We start from the raw sequence: 13,061 nt of genomic DNA, 5'->3' as shown, positions 1-13,061 counted from the left end.
GTGTGAGAGAGATGGTGGTAGTGGTGGTGGAGTTAATGCAACACAAAGCAAGTTTCTTAGCAAAATTCAGTACAAAAATGATTCAGAGTCCTTTACTGTATGTTAATAAAACAGTTAAAGAAAAAGAAAAGATAATCAAGTAAACATAAAAACTTGATAAAAGCAGGTAGAAAAAACAAGTAGAAAACAGTTGGAGCACAACCTTAAACTAATGATACATCGGTTAACAGTTTAATTTCAACGGTCAAAGGCAGTTCTGAACAAATGGGTTTTTAACTTTGACTTAAAGGACTTAGGCTTTCAGTACCGGTACATTTACAGTCTTCTTGGAGTTTGTTCCACATAGTGGAGCATAGTAAATGCTAAATGCTGCTTCTTCACATTTTTTATTCTAGTTGTGGGTGTAAAGAGTAGGCTGGAAATGGAAGACCTGAGTGGTCTGAGAGGTTGATACACTGGCAACAAGTCTGTTATGTATTGAGGTGCTGATCCACGCAGGGATATATAGACTACAGCACAAGGCCTTCAATTATGTAAAATTATTGTTTTAGCAGCCAAAGGCAGGAATATTTCAGTCATACAGTAAGAATATTTAGAAAGGAATATTTCAAAGGTGATACTTGTTAGAAAAACGTTTACGCAGTAAAAAAGGGTTCAAAGTGGGAGCAAATTGAAATTAATTTCAAGTCTTTGTTAATTCCAACACCTGGTCCTGCCGCCATTAATTCCCGGTCTCTGCTATAATGTGGACCAAACTCCATTATGGAAACAAATGGGTTTTTGTATTTTGTCATCTGGTCATGGTCACTGGTTGCTATGGCACATGTAAAAACAAGAGGAAAGCACCAGTCCTAGTGTGTTGGAAACCTCGACTCCACAAAAAAGGGGAAATCCCACTTTTCTGTCATACAAACTAAGGTACAAAATAAGTTAAAAACAAACCAAAGTAATGATTTATAGTTCTGTTTAAGACAAAGTCTTAGTGGTAACCACCAGCTGTAGTACTCATTATTTAGCGATGGTGTTTTCTGCTTTAGTAATACTATGAGTTGTGTCACAGAAAAACTTTTTCTGGGTAAAAGTAACCGTTCTAAAAAAACAATTCACAGCAGTCTACGCGTTTATTAGAAGCTGTAAACATCCCATGTTTTTAATAAGGGACAAAGCTTAGCAGAAAAACAAGGCGTGTTTGGGAGAGACAGAAACCAGAGGCAGACGGATTTGCTGTTCATTGTTGCATGTTGAATGAATGAAAGCGTTGGCTACCACTTTAGATTACATTGTGTTTGAGTTTAACTGAGGATATTGTGAAAGTGTCACGGTTTAGTGAGGTATTGGATGCAAACACATGCAGGAGGCAAGATCATCGAGAAAAAAACAACAGAACACGAACTAGTAAGCTGGAAAGACAGATACGGTAAAATAACAGGAAAGCATTCTTAGGCCATCCATCCATCCTTCCATTATCTGACACGCTTGTCCCAATTGGGGTCGCGAGGGGTGCTGGTGCCTATCTTCAGCAGTCAATGGGCGAGAGGTGGGGTACACCCTGGACAGGTCCATTCTTACACCATAAAGATAAAATAGCAGTTTATTTGCTAAGATGATCACTTAAAAGCAGGTAGGACTGATTAACTGATTGATATACTGTTTCGAGAAAGCATAATTATATGGACAACTGAAAAAAAAAAAAACTTTAACTGAACCTGTGGCACAAACCAGAACTGAATCCTGATACTGATCAGATTAGACAGAAAACAAAAATGAAAGAGAAAAGAACTATACAAGTAAAGACGGATTATCAAAACAATCAGGAGCTAAAATTACCTTCAAGAAAGTGATAAACTACAAAAAAAAAAATCAAAACTACAGGCTCATAACATAAAGAGCTCCAATTTTGAACCCTGTATACTGTAGATATTCAGTTTCTATGGCAGAAAAAGAAGCACAAAAGCCAGTATAGTCCACATAAGCATTGGTATGAAAATACTACATGATGAAGAATTGTTTTAACTTTTATTATCTTTCTGTTTTCACACTAAAAGTTCATAATAATCAATCAACCATAAATGTCAATTTCATTAAATCCCAGATCTGTTATTGAATCAGATCTCTAATGTATGCATTAAGACAAGATAGATAAAGGTTCTGCTGTCCTTTAGAGACTGAGCTCTCCGCTTCTAGATGTAACACAAGAGCTCTCACATTGGGGACTCACCACATGCAGAATGTCCATAAAGCCAGTGTTTACTGTCTGCTCTTCGGGTCAGTAGCACAGGCCTGGGCCACGGCCCCAGCACTGCCCGTTTCTCTGCGGTGAGGCCTGGCAGACCCCCCCTAAACCCACCCCTCCACCCCACAGCTGAAATAGCAACACTCTACCTTCGCTCGAAGGTCCCACGAGGAAAGCAACACTCATTCAACTGCAGTGGAATTAATACTGCAACTAGATTTAGATAAAGTGTGGGTGACATAATGTGAAAGAAGTGTGTTTTCACTCAAGTCTATATAAAATAACACACTGAGTCAATATGAAAACATACAATTATCCTAAACACTGTTAAAATGTTTGGAAATCTTAGAATGTAAAAAGAAATCGGATTGCATCAGCAAAAATACATAAACAGTGAATACGAAAAAAGGGATGCTTCAATTCCAAGTAAGAAATATTTCCAACAAGCGGTTAAAGGAAAATTTGACCAGCTGCTGAGAGATTCATATGATTTACAGCGTGGTGATTTAGGTCTAACACTTTATGACAATACATTCCCTGGCTGTTTTCAATCACAAGGCCACCAGATAAACAAACGAGGAACTTTTTTTCTTAGAAGACTGGTTCCATTAGTTATTATGTTTTAAACTTGTGCACACCCATCCTTCTTTCCTATTTCAAAGAGTCCCCACTTCTTTGTTTTTGCTCCCCTCCCTCTGGTCTCCATATCGCACCAACACACTCCCTTATTAAGCACTGGGCCTAGGATCCTCCATTCTTCCCTAATGGTTCTGGTTGAGTTGGATTGGGGTCAGATTGTTGGAACGGCATCAGGGTGAAGACGGGAGTAAAGAGCACCAAGTTCATCTGGCAGATGTCCAACACCCCTGCTTCTGTGAAATTATCAGCCGAGCTCAGCAGAAGGCTGTCTGAGATAGCAGCTTAGAGCTGAATATCTTAGAGCGTAGTCTGCACACATGCACCTCTTTGTGGGGAACAGAGGTTTGTGCACCTGTTTGGAACAGTTATTGTAATCTTTGTATTTGAATTGTATTTTTCATATAAGTTTGATTTTAACATCCAAACATGCAATATAATACAAATGGGAAACACCCCCATGTAGTATTAAAAATCAAAATCAAAGTATCTGTTGAAAAACAGCAAAAACTTGGTTATGTAAGTGTGCACCATGCGACATTACTTTGTTAAATTAATGTCCATTTATTCATTTCTAGTACAATTTCTAGTATTCAGACCTTTTGGCCATATACCTCTTGTCAATTATTCATTTAAGTTTATGTTTAGTTTATATACTGTACATGGCACGTATTTACAACACATGTCATCTCAAGGCACTGTATAAGGGAGATTCCATCGAAATGCTTTCTGAGTTCTCTCAGAAAGCATTTTCTGAGAGAACTCAGCAGATTGCATCGAGAATTCAATCCCCCTGGAAAAACAAGCAGTGATAGCGGACAGTGGTTTGCATTTTTTCTAAGACTTTAAATATTTCTTACCAAGGATGCATGTAGCAAATGAGCTCTATTTAGTTGTCTAAAAATGATCAAAAGTTAATTTAAAGACCAATATGTAAAATACCAAGTTAATTAAATTAAATTCAGTTTATTTATATAGCGCCAATTCACGACACATGTCATCTCAAGGCACTTTACAGAGACAGTTCAACCAGATCATACAGTCAGATTGGTTATGACTTCTTTCAAGTCTTTCCACATTTTATCTCATATTATGCCAGGCTTTTTCCGTTAACACAACTTCAAATTAATGAAAAGCCTAAGATTGCACAAATCCACTGCTGCAACTATAACATTTTAGCTTTTCAATTTACACCTTCCCTTTCACTGTTGATAACATCATGCTGCCAGTGGAGCAAAATGATATGTGACTTGTGGATAGTTGACAGGAGCGTTCAGCATAGAATGCTACCTGCTTGGTCAGTCTGTATCAACTGGAAATTTACACAAGGCCTGGTGGATGTTGCCTTTTTACAATGACAGGGATCTTTATAGCGCTGCTACAAAGAGTGGCAACAACTGGAGCAAAACTGAGAATGCAAGAGATGATTGATCAATGTTGGATCAACCCTTAGAACAGAAGTTGTGAAGGACTACTTTGATTATTGAATTTGACTCCAAGTGGCCAAGTATTATTTTGTCTTTGCAAATTCAAATTCATAGTAATAATTCAAAATTTGTTTTATTCCAATGTACCTCCATACATTTTCTATGTTACAGAGTTTTCAATTTGTCACTCATATTAATAATTGATTATAAAATAATCTGAAATAAGCCTGCTTTAACTCAGCTAATACTTGATTTGCAGAACCAAGTTCCATCTTTAGGAGTAAATTGGTTGCATCAATCTCAGAACTAGCAATCTCAGAACAGTATTTGGAAGTATTATTACTACTTACAAATACTGATGAAATCCAGAAAAATGGACCAGATGTAAAAGGAAAAATATTATGCTGTGGGAAGTTGATAGTTTCTCTGGCATTTTTTGTTAGTCTAAAAGGATTTGGAAGCTTTTACATTCTTAATTTTCTGCAAAATAATATATCATTGACATAAATATTACTCAGATACTCTAGAACACAGAAATACGGACCCAAAGCAGACTCATGGTGCAAATATCGTGGAATAATAAAGAAAATGGGATATGCACCAGGAAAGACTGTGGCCCTAAATACTAAGAAGTACAAAAAAAGAGCAGATCCAATGAAGAAAAAAACAGGAGAAGAATAAAAGAAGGTTGTGAATAGAGAAAAAAATAAAACTTACAAAATAAAAAGTAAGGCTGTATGTGTTCAAATTAGAAGATATTAACAAAGCAGGACAGCAGTTCCTAAAAATCTATGAAACAGAAAATATAAGTTCATTTTAGTTCTTATGAAGTCTAAATGGCTAATGACAAAAACAGAGAGAATAGTTTTTCCAATATAAATATTTTTTTTTACATTAAAACAACAATAAGAAAAAAAAACAATATGTACACTTTAACAAGAAAGTTCGACTGACTTTATTTCTCCAATCCAACTAATGTGTCATCTTATGGCACACAACACTTTATTAAATTACAGTTTTGTTTTGGTTGGGTTTTTTTTTCTGGCCTCCTCAACAATGGTAGTGGTATTTTTAATAGATTCCACATGGCAATGCTGTAACATTAAACTTTCAAGGAAAGTTCGCAGGAAACATCTGGAGTTTAGTAAAAAGGGAAAGAATATAATGTTGAGTTTTCGTAACCACCAGATGTCAGTGTCCTCTAACATTAAAGCATTAAAGGTGCACATATATTTTACCAAGACAGCAGATTTGGGATCTGGAAATATTGCATATCACTATATTAAGAGAAATCATACAAGGCCAGGAAAATATTTCAATTTTTTATGTTTCTTGTTTGATTTTTTGGTAAACCTCAATGCATGTTGATGGATTTCCAGCCTTTGGATAACACCAAGCAAAGCATATAAATCATACCATCACCCTATTTGCATTCTCTTTTACATGACCCGAGAAAGATTAACAAAAACTGTCACTTACAGTAAATATTTGACAGCACTGAATGAAATCTCCTGAGGGAGCGCATTTAAATAAAAATGAGCCCTATTTGCTTTTTAATCTATGTGTAAATCCAGGTGTTCTGTGAAGCCCCAGAGGTTTGAACAAATTGCTTTGTAAAAGATAAAAAATACCAAAAGAGAATGAATAAAACAAGAGAGTGTTTAATTCATCATCTGAGTATAGAAAGAAAATGGCAGACTTACAAGATTGTCCACCGAAACTGATCAGACAGACGGAAACAGTATTATCTGAGAAGCAAGACAGAGCTGCAGAGATCCATAGCTTTGGAAAGAGACTGATCGGATAAAAATGAATCATGCTATCTAAAAACTTGTCTTTATTAAAGAATTTAAGTAAGAAACTGACTATTAAAAGAATTAAAAATAATAGTTTGCAACAAACCTTGTTTGAAATAATATACAATGCAAAAATTTAAAGGAGGAGCTGTAGTCAGATAAGGTCAAAATGGACAACTGTGGCTTACATACATTTTTTTGTCCTGTTGATTTTGATTTATTGATTTATTTTTGTGTTTTTTTTATCTATTTCGTGACTCAGTTACCAATCCTTGTGTTTTCCTTTCCTGATTTAGTTTCCTCCTCTGATTGTAGGGCAATATTCCCTCTCTAAATGACTTCAGCACAGCTGCTACCCATTCAGTTTATTGGACTCACTTGTTCATTGTTCAAACAATCAATCCCTACAATATAAATATGCTTTCTGTTTCAGTCATTCGTTGCTTGATGTTCTCGTTTTTTCTGCCATGCATCCATACTCTTCATTTTATTGTTTGGATTTTATTACTCCCTTTGTTTCTCCTTCGTCTAAGTTTTAAAATCTTTATCTAAATCTCCTCTCAACTCATGAAGGTTTTCAACTCCTGTTTGCGTTTTTGGCCTTCACCATCGTAGAACATGGCAGATATATGTGGCAGTGTAAGAAAAGATGGCGGCAGCACATTCTTGCTGTGGAGATCCTTAATCTTAGCACTTACAGTGAATTCCATAGACGTGAAGGTGGAGGAAGGAAATACAGGGATCTTACTTAAACATAGAGAAAAAAAGCACCAATATTGATCTAATTCAAAATCTTTGCATGAAAACCGATCTTCACAGATGCTCGAATCAACTTAAGCTGGTCTGACAAAGTAGAACAAACACATAGACATTATAAGCAGTTGAAAGTTAAAGGATCAGAGAAACCAGCATGCAGGTTCAAAGCCCTCTCTGAGCTTGGCATGAAAATGAGCTGACAGCAAAAGGACGAAGCCCATCTGATTAAGCACCAGTTTCCCAGCACTGTGCTTCTGAGAGGACATTGATTTTGGCCTGAAACTCGCAGCTGCAGGATGTCGCTTTTCTGAAGTCCCTGCTGGGCCCCTCATGGCCTCATCCAAGACTAAGACTACAGGAGGGCTAAAACCTGTACTTTAGTTTGGGCTCTTAGACTAAACTGTGGAGGTCAAGTGTAGTTTCACTCTACATAAAACATGCTGTAGATTTATTCTTATGTCCTCTAACATGTAAAGTTCACAACATGTCATTAACTTCAGTGCGACATATGAGGTTGATTCTAGACTACACAATTTTATGACATAAAAGCAGCTTACCCCCTCTGTTTTAACGTGCAGTATCTACACAGAAGTATGCCAATTATGCTTTATTTATATTATACTGGAAACAGTCACTGATACAAAAATAGATCATAATATAAACCATTATAAGACTATAAAACATTATAAGCCAGCTAAAGCTATATCGTATAGTTTTGTGGGCTGATTACAATAAAAACTGTAAGTTGCATTCTTCAAGGATTTGGAGAACATGTAAAATATGCAAAATAACCTCTATGAAATGACGCATATTTACCACATTTTATAAAAACCCATCCTGAATAAACAGCATCCCCAACTAAAACAGACAATGGAGAGTCTGAGACACCACAAAATGACCCCGTAGCTACATTTTTTATTATTTTTTTGCTCTTTTTGGGGGGGAATGGCATCCAATTTAACAGAATAACTACTAGGGGGGGGAAAAAAGACGTGCTGGTAACTTTTTGCTGAAAGATTTATGGTGGTAACAAGGTTTCACATGTGTATGCAAACACTCAAGGAGATCTCAAAACATTCTTCAACGTGCTGAGATTCGATTTAGGGAGACATTTCTCTCAGCAGCCTGTCATCTGACCTGCATACAAGTTAGAAACATTCAACTAAAATCAAATTTGGACCATTTAAGAAACATCTTAGGACATGGAGGGAGTGCATTTATGCAGAAAACATATTTATCAGATGTTTGCAGAACAATCAAAATTCTGTTTTTGAAATACTGAAAAAGGGCTTGAATATTAAAGATATTATAGCTCCAATTCATGTTGCATCGCTGCTTTGCCAGAAAGAGACATGCGGTTTATAAAGTAAGGCTTACTCAGGGTACTGGGTACATTTCCGCTGGCTGAGCTGCAAAAGGGAGCTAAACAAACATAGCTGTAGTGCTTCCAAGAAAGGACTGAACAACAACAAGAGAAAAAAAATACATTGAATTAGAGAGAAATCTCTTCCAATAACCCTCCAGAGACACAGTTAAGCCAAGATTTTAAGCATTCTCTAAAGTCACTGAGGGCAAAGAGGTTGTAGAGTACTTACAGTAGAATAAAGAGAATAATATCTCCAAGCTGTGCAGCAATCAGCAGAAAACTGACCATCTGCACATATACAAGTGCCTGACGAAATATTTGTAAAAGGAAGGTGTTGGCGGCTCCACTTCTAATCTACTTAAATTCTATTTACTGCAAATATATTATAATATTATTTTGGTGTTTTCAAGCAAACTGACTTACCTGATATAAAGTATGTAATTTCTGCACCATGGCCAAAAGATTTCACACAATAAAGCATAATATGTTAACGCTACATGTGTGTTTCCTATTGCTGATCCTGAGGGTACTAGTGTACTTGCAGTGTTTCTGCTCAGATATGAATCATACTAATGGAGGACTGGCTGTGTCAACATAGGTGGTTTCCCAGGGCAGCATCTAGAGAAAGGGGCAAAAAAGCATTGGTTAAAAGAAACTGAATCAGTTTTGTGTTCCACTTTTTTCATTATACAAGCGATGAGAAGTAAAGATAAGGGGGACCGTGCTTTCCAATGACTCTGATGGAGCAGGGTAACTGATTAAGCTGTTTGGTGACCTGAATCATGGAGGAAATTTTGATTTCCTTGACATAACTAACTTCAGCTTTTTTGACCATCCAATCACAGACCCGATTCAGTGGCCCATCAGAAGTTTGTAAAGTGAGCTCCTCAGGAGTTACAGCGGTGACAGCCAATCACACAAGAAAAGACAGTGGGCCAATCAGGAGCTTCTGGGCGGCCTAAACTCAGGGAAACAGGCTTCATTTTGAGCTGCGGTTTTGCGCTTGTTCCTAGTGCTCGATGAATGAATGTGTATTGTTGCCTAACATTGTTTTTTTCAAAGTGTAAATGTGCAGGGGACCAAAACGGACGTTTGAGGCAGTGCAGGGGACATGTCCCCCCAGTCCCCTCCAAAAATGTCATCCATGACCTGAATAGAATGTTTAATGGACTTAGCCTTTGTCACACAGATCACTCAAAGCATTTTATAAGTGCGCCACATTCAGCTCTCATACAACCATACATAGTATGCAGTTTGGAGTTAATACTTGTTTTTCCGTGTCAGTGAGCCGGCAAACTGACATGTGGGACACCAGAATGGTTGACTGGTGTGTTTATTATCAATCACATTCTTCCAAAGCAGAGCTACTTGTTTATGAGCTTAAATAATCACTGATTATAACGAAGTTATGCGCAATACCATCCAAGAGTACATGGGAAAACCCTAAACATTGAACTCTCTCATGCCAGATAAAAAAAGAAAAAAATTCCTGGGTCTGTTAAACTCGATTTCAGCTTTTGCGTTCAAAAGGAAGGAAAGAATTCGACATAGTTAAGATAAAAAAATAGATCCATCCTGTTCTGGTCTCAGTTCTTCAGCCTGGTAGTGGTATAATGGTCAGTGGGGAAAAAATATTCTGCTGCACTTTAAACCATTTAAATATCAGTTAACACCACACACACACACACACACACACACACACACTCATAAACCAATCTAAAACAAGGTTTGATTATTGTTGACCTGATAGGAATACCATAGCATCAGGGTCATATTTTTAAATGACGCAACAACAAATGTGTTTTATTGTTTTGCTTCAGAGAGTTTCAGAGGGCTGCTGGCCTTCAAGTAGTTGTCTATAAAGTCACTAGCTTCACTGTGAAGATGCTGCAGACAAAACAACACACTTGATCTCTTTATTGTTGCCATTCTACTACTGCTAATGGCAGCTCTGTTTGTTAAAAAAATTGTATTATCCCACATTCCTATTCTACAATAAGACTTCCTTGAATAAGGAAAAAAATCAAATGGCTTGACTTCAAATTTGAAACAATATCTGTCTTGAGTAAATATTCAGACAGAAAAAAAGACCACTCTTCTCTGACTCTTCTCCACACATAGTATCCCTTCGTTCTTTCACATCTTTAACTGCTAGAACCTACTTCTCTGACTTCACAGCATAACTGGAATGCAATAAATCCCCTTGCACACTTGGAAATGAACCACCCTAAAATCACCCACTGCTGTCTGTCAGTCTGCCATGGCCCATGTAAGGTCTCTGTCTTCTTTTCAAATAAACATTTCATCACGTTCTTATTTCAGGGGAAACTAGTTCAACAAAAACTGCTCCGTAAGTCAGATGTGCTATCAAGAAAAGAAGTGTACCACATGGAGCATACAGATGTGTGACAGTTGCCACAGTAAATGCTGGCAGTAGGCACTAATACTACATGGTCCACTTGGATTTATAGCTCTTGTTACTGGAAGCGGGAAATATGCTGTTTTTTTATAATCTCATTGAGTGATTAATTGTTTATTGGTCTTTATGTGAGTTGCTCCAAAGTTTTGTTCCTTCCGGCTGGGTTTCAAAGTTCACCCCAAAGTGGCACAGCGTTGGATAAATGGTTTTTACCATCAGACTTAATTAAAACTGACATCAAAAAACAGCTTGTTACAGTGCAACATTTTCTAAAGTCATGACTAAGATACAAGTGAAGCCAAGAGAGGGCATATATAATAAAGATGTTTTACCGTGGTGAGACCAGTTGTAGAGTAATACCTGACTCCTTACAAGTGGGATTTTCTGCAATTCTTTCTTTCCTTTGTTTTGTTTATAGTCATTAGATACTTCTGCATCCCAATTTATAAAACATAAACTGGGCTCAGGATTATTCAGTAATGGATGTATATTTCCCTTGAAGAGACGTTTATAACTCAATGTGCCTCTCTATCTGTATGTTTAGGGTCTTTTTCCTGCTTATCATAGGCCGAGCATACACTGTGCAATAACTTCAATCGTTGTAGTCAGCTACAGCTCAATCTGCATGACAAAACCGCAGGGTTTAAATGTTCACAGCTCACAATGCATGTTCTAGAACTGTGCGACCTGACACTGATGCAACCTGATGATGGCTGGCTGAATATCAAATCCTGTTAGATTTTTTCCCAATCTTACGATTCCTGATTAGGAGGTGGCCATTGGAGGCTAATCACCCCTCATTACCCACTATTATATGGAATTATTATTATTATTATTATTATTATTATTATTATATGGAAAAATTCTCTCAGGCCGGAAAATCGTCCCGAAAAGGGCAAAATATCACACAGTGTATGCTCGGCTTTAGTTAGATTTTCCTTTAGGATATTTTCACACATTTTTCTTATCCAGATTTCCATTAGGTCTGATGGAAATCTGTACCTGCTTAAACTGCTACCATACATCATGATGCTGCCATAAAGTTAAACTTTTGAGTTTAGGGGATGTGTGCTGCTATAACACTTTACCAAAAAGTACAGTTTTGTGTACATCTGACCAGAGTATCTTCTTTCTGCCAAGAGGGCCTAACCTGAAATCATGACTGTCAAATTTGGCCCAATTTGTTGAGTGCATCACTTATAGCTGTCCTGCAAAAAGACTCTCCCCCCTGTGCTTTGGATCTCTGCTGCTCCTCCATAGCTGCAGTGCACCTCTAGGCTGCTTCTCTGGTTGATTATCTCCTTGTCCAAGTTGTTAGTTAATGAAAAGGTTAATATAGCAGTAGGTCTGCAAATATGACAAATCTCCCACTCTCAGATGACCCCAAAATGTCATCACATAACTCTTAGGCTTAGACAACTTTTATTGTCATTTGTGTACAATGAGTATATACATAACGAAATTTCGTTTTGTACAGCTCTCATGACATTCCCATTTCTTAAAGTGCAGCAGTGATGGAATGTAAAGTGTGAATCTGCTGAACCTGCATCAGATGGTTGGGGTCATTGATAATGTTACGGGCTCGGGACATGCAGTACTGGGATGAAATGTCTTTTATCGGGGAAAGTGGAGCCCCGTGTGATCTTCTCTGCTGACCTCACTACTCTTTTCACCTTCTTCTAGTCTGTGACGCTGCAGCATCCACACCATGCAGTGAGACAGCTGGTCAGAACGATCTCTATGGTGCTTCTGTAGAAGGTTGTGAGGATGGGTGGGGGCAGGTGGGCTCTCCTCATCCTCCACAAGTACATTCGCTTTTGTGCCCTTTTGACCAGTGAGGTGGTGTTTACAGACTGCAAAAAACCCCAATACATAGGCAAACACAGATACAACATGACATCTTGCAGGATGAATGGTCGAGAAGGATGAGAGGTGTGTGTATCACATCTGAGCATCAGTGTGTGTGCAAATAAGCCCATGAAGCACTGTTCCTTTAGTTCATCTCTTTGACAGATGTAACAGTTCGTCAGCCGACCAACAAGGCAGCTTCACAGATATCTTCAGGGGAGGGAAGAGCAAGGTTTTCAAATCCCGTTTTGTGCACAGATAAGTTAAATACTGAATTATTTTGATACTAAAACAGAGGACATTTTAAGTATAAAACAAACACAATAGTCCACAAAAAGACCTTCTTACATAATATCAAACAAGGAGTTGGAAGTAACAAGAAGAGGGCAGCAGAGCTGTGCTCCTGACTATTAGATCATTTGATCCTACTTTGAATATATATGATGGTTATCAGAGATGGGAAGTAACGAAGTTCAAATACTTCATTACTGTACTAAAGTAGATTTTTCTGATGTTTTTACTTTACTTTACTACTTATTTTTATGGCGACTTTTTACTTCTACTCCTTACATTTTTACAC

The sequence above is a fragment of the Cyprinodon tularosa genome, unplaced genomic scaffold (genome assembly GCF_016077235.1).
Source record: "Cyprinodon tularosa strain WSP-4 unplaced genomic scaffold, ASM1607723v1 ctg670, whole genome shotgun sequence".
In the NCBI taxonomy this organism is placed as follows: domain Eukaryota; kingdom Metazoa; phylum Chordata; class Actinopteri; order Cyprinodontiformes; family Cyprinodontidae; genus Cyprinodon; species Cyprinodon tularosa.
Note: the sequence above shows the minus strand (reverse complement) of the source record.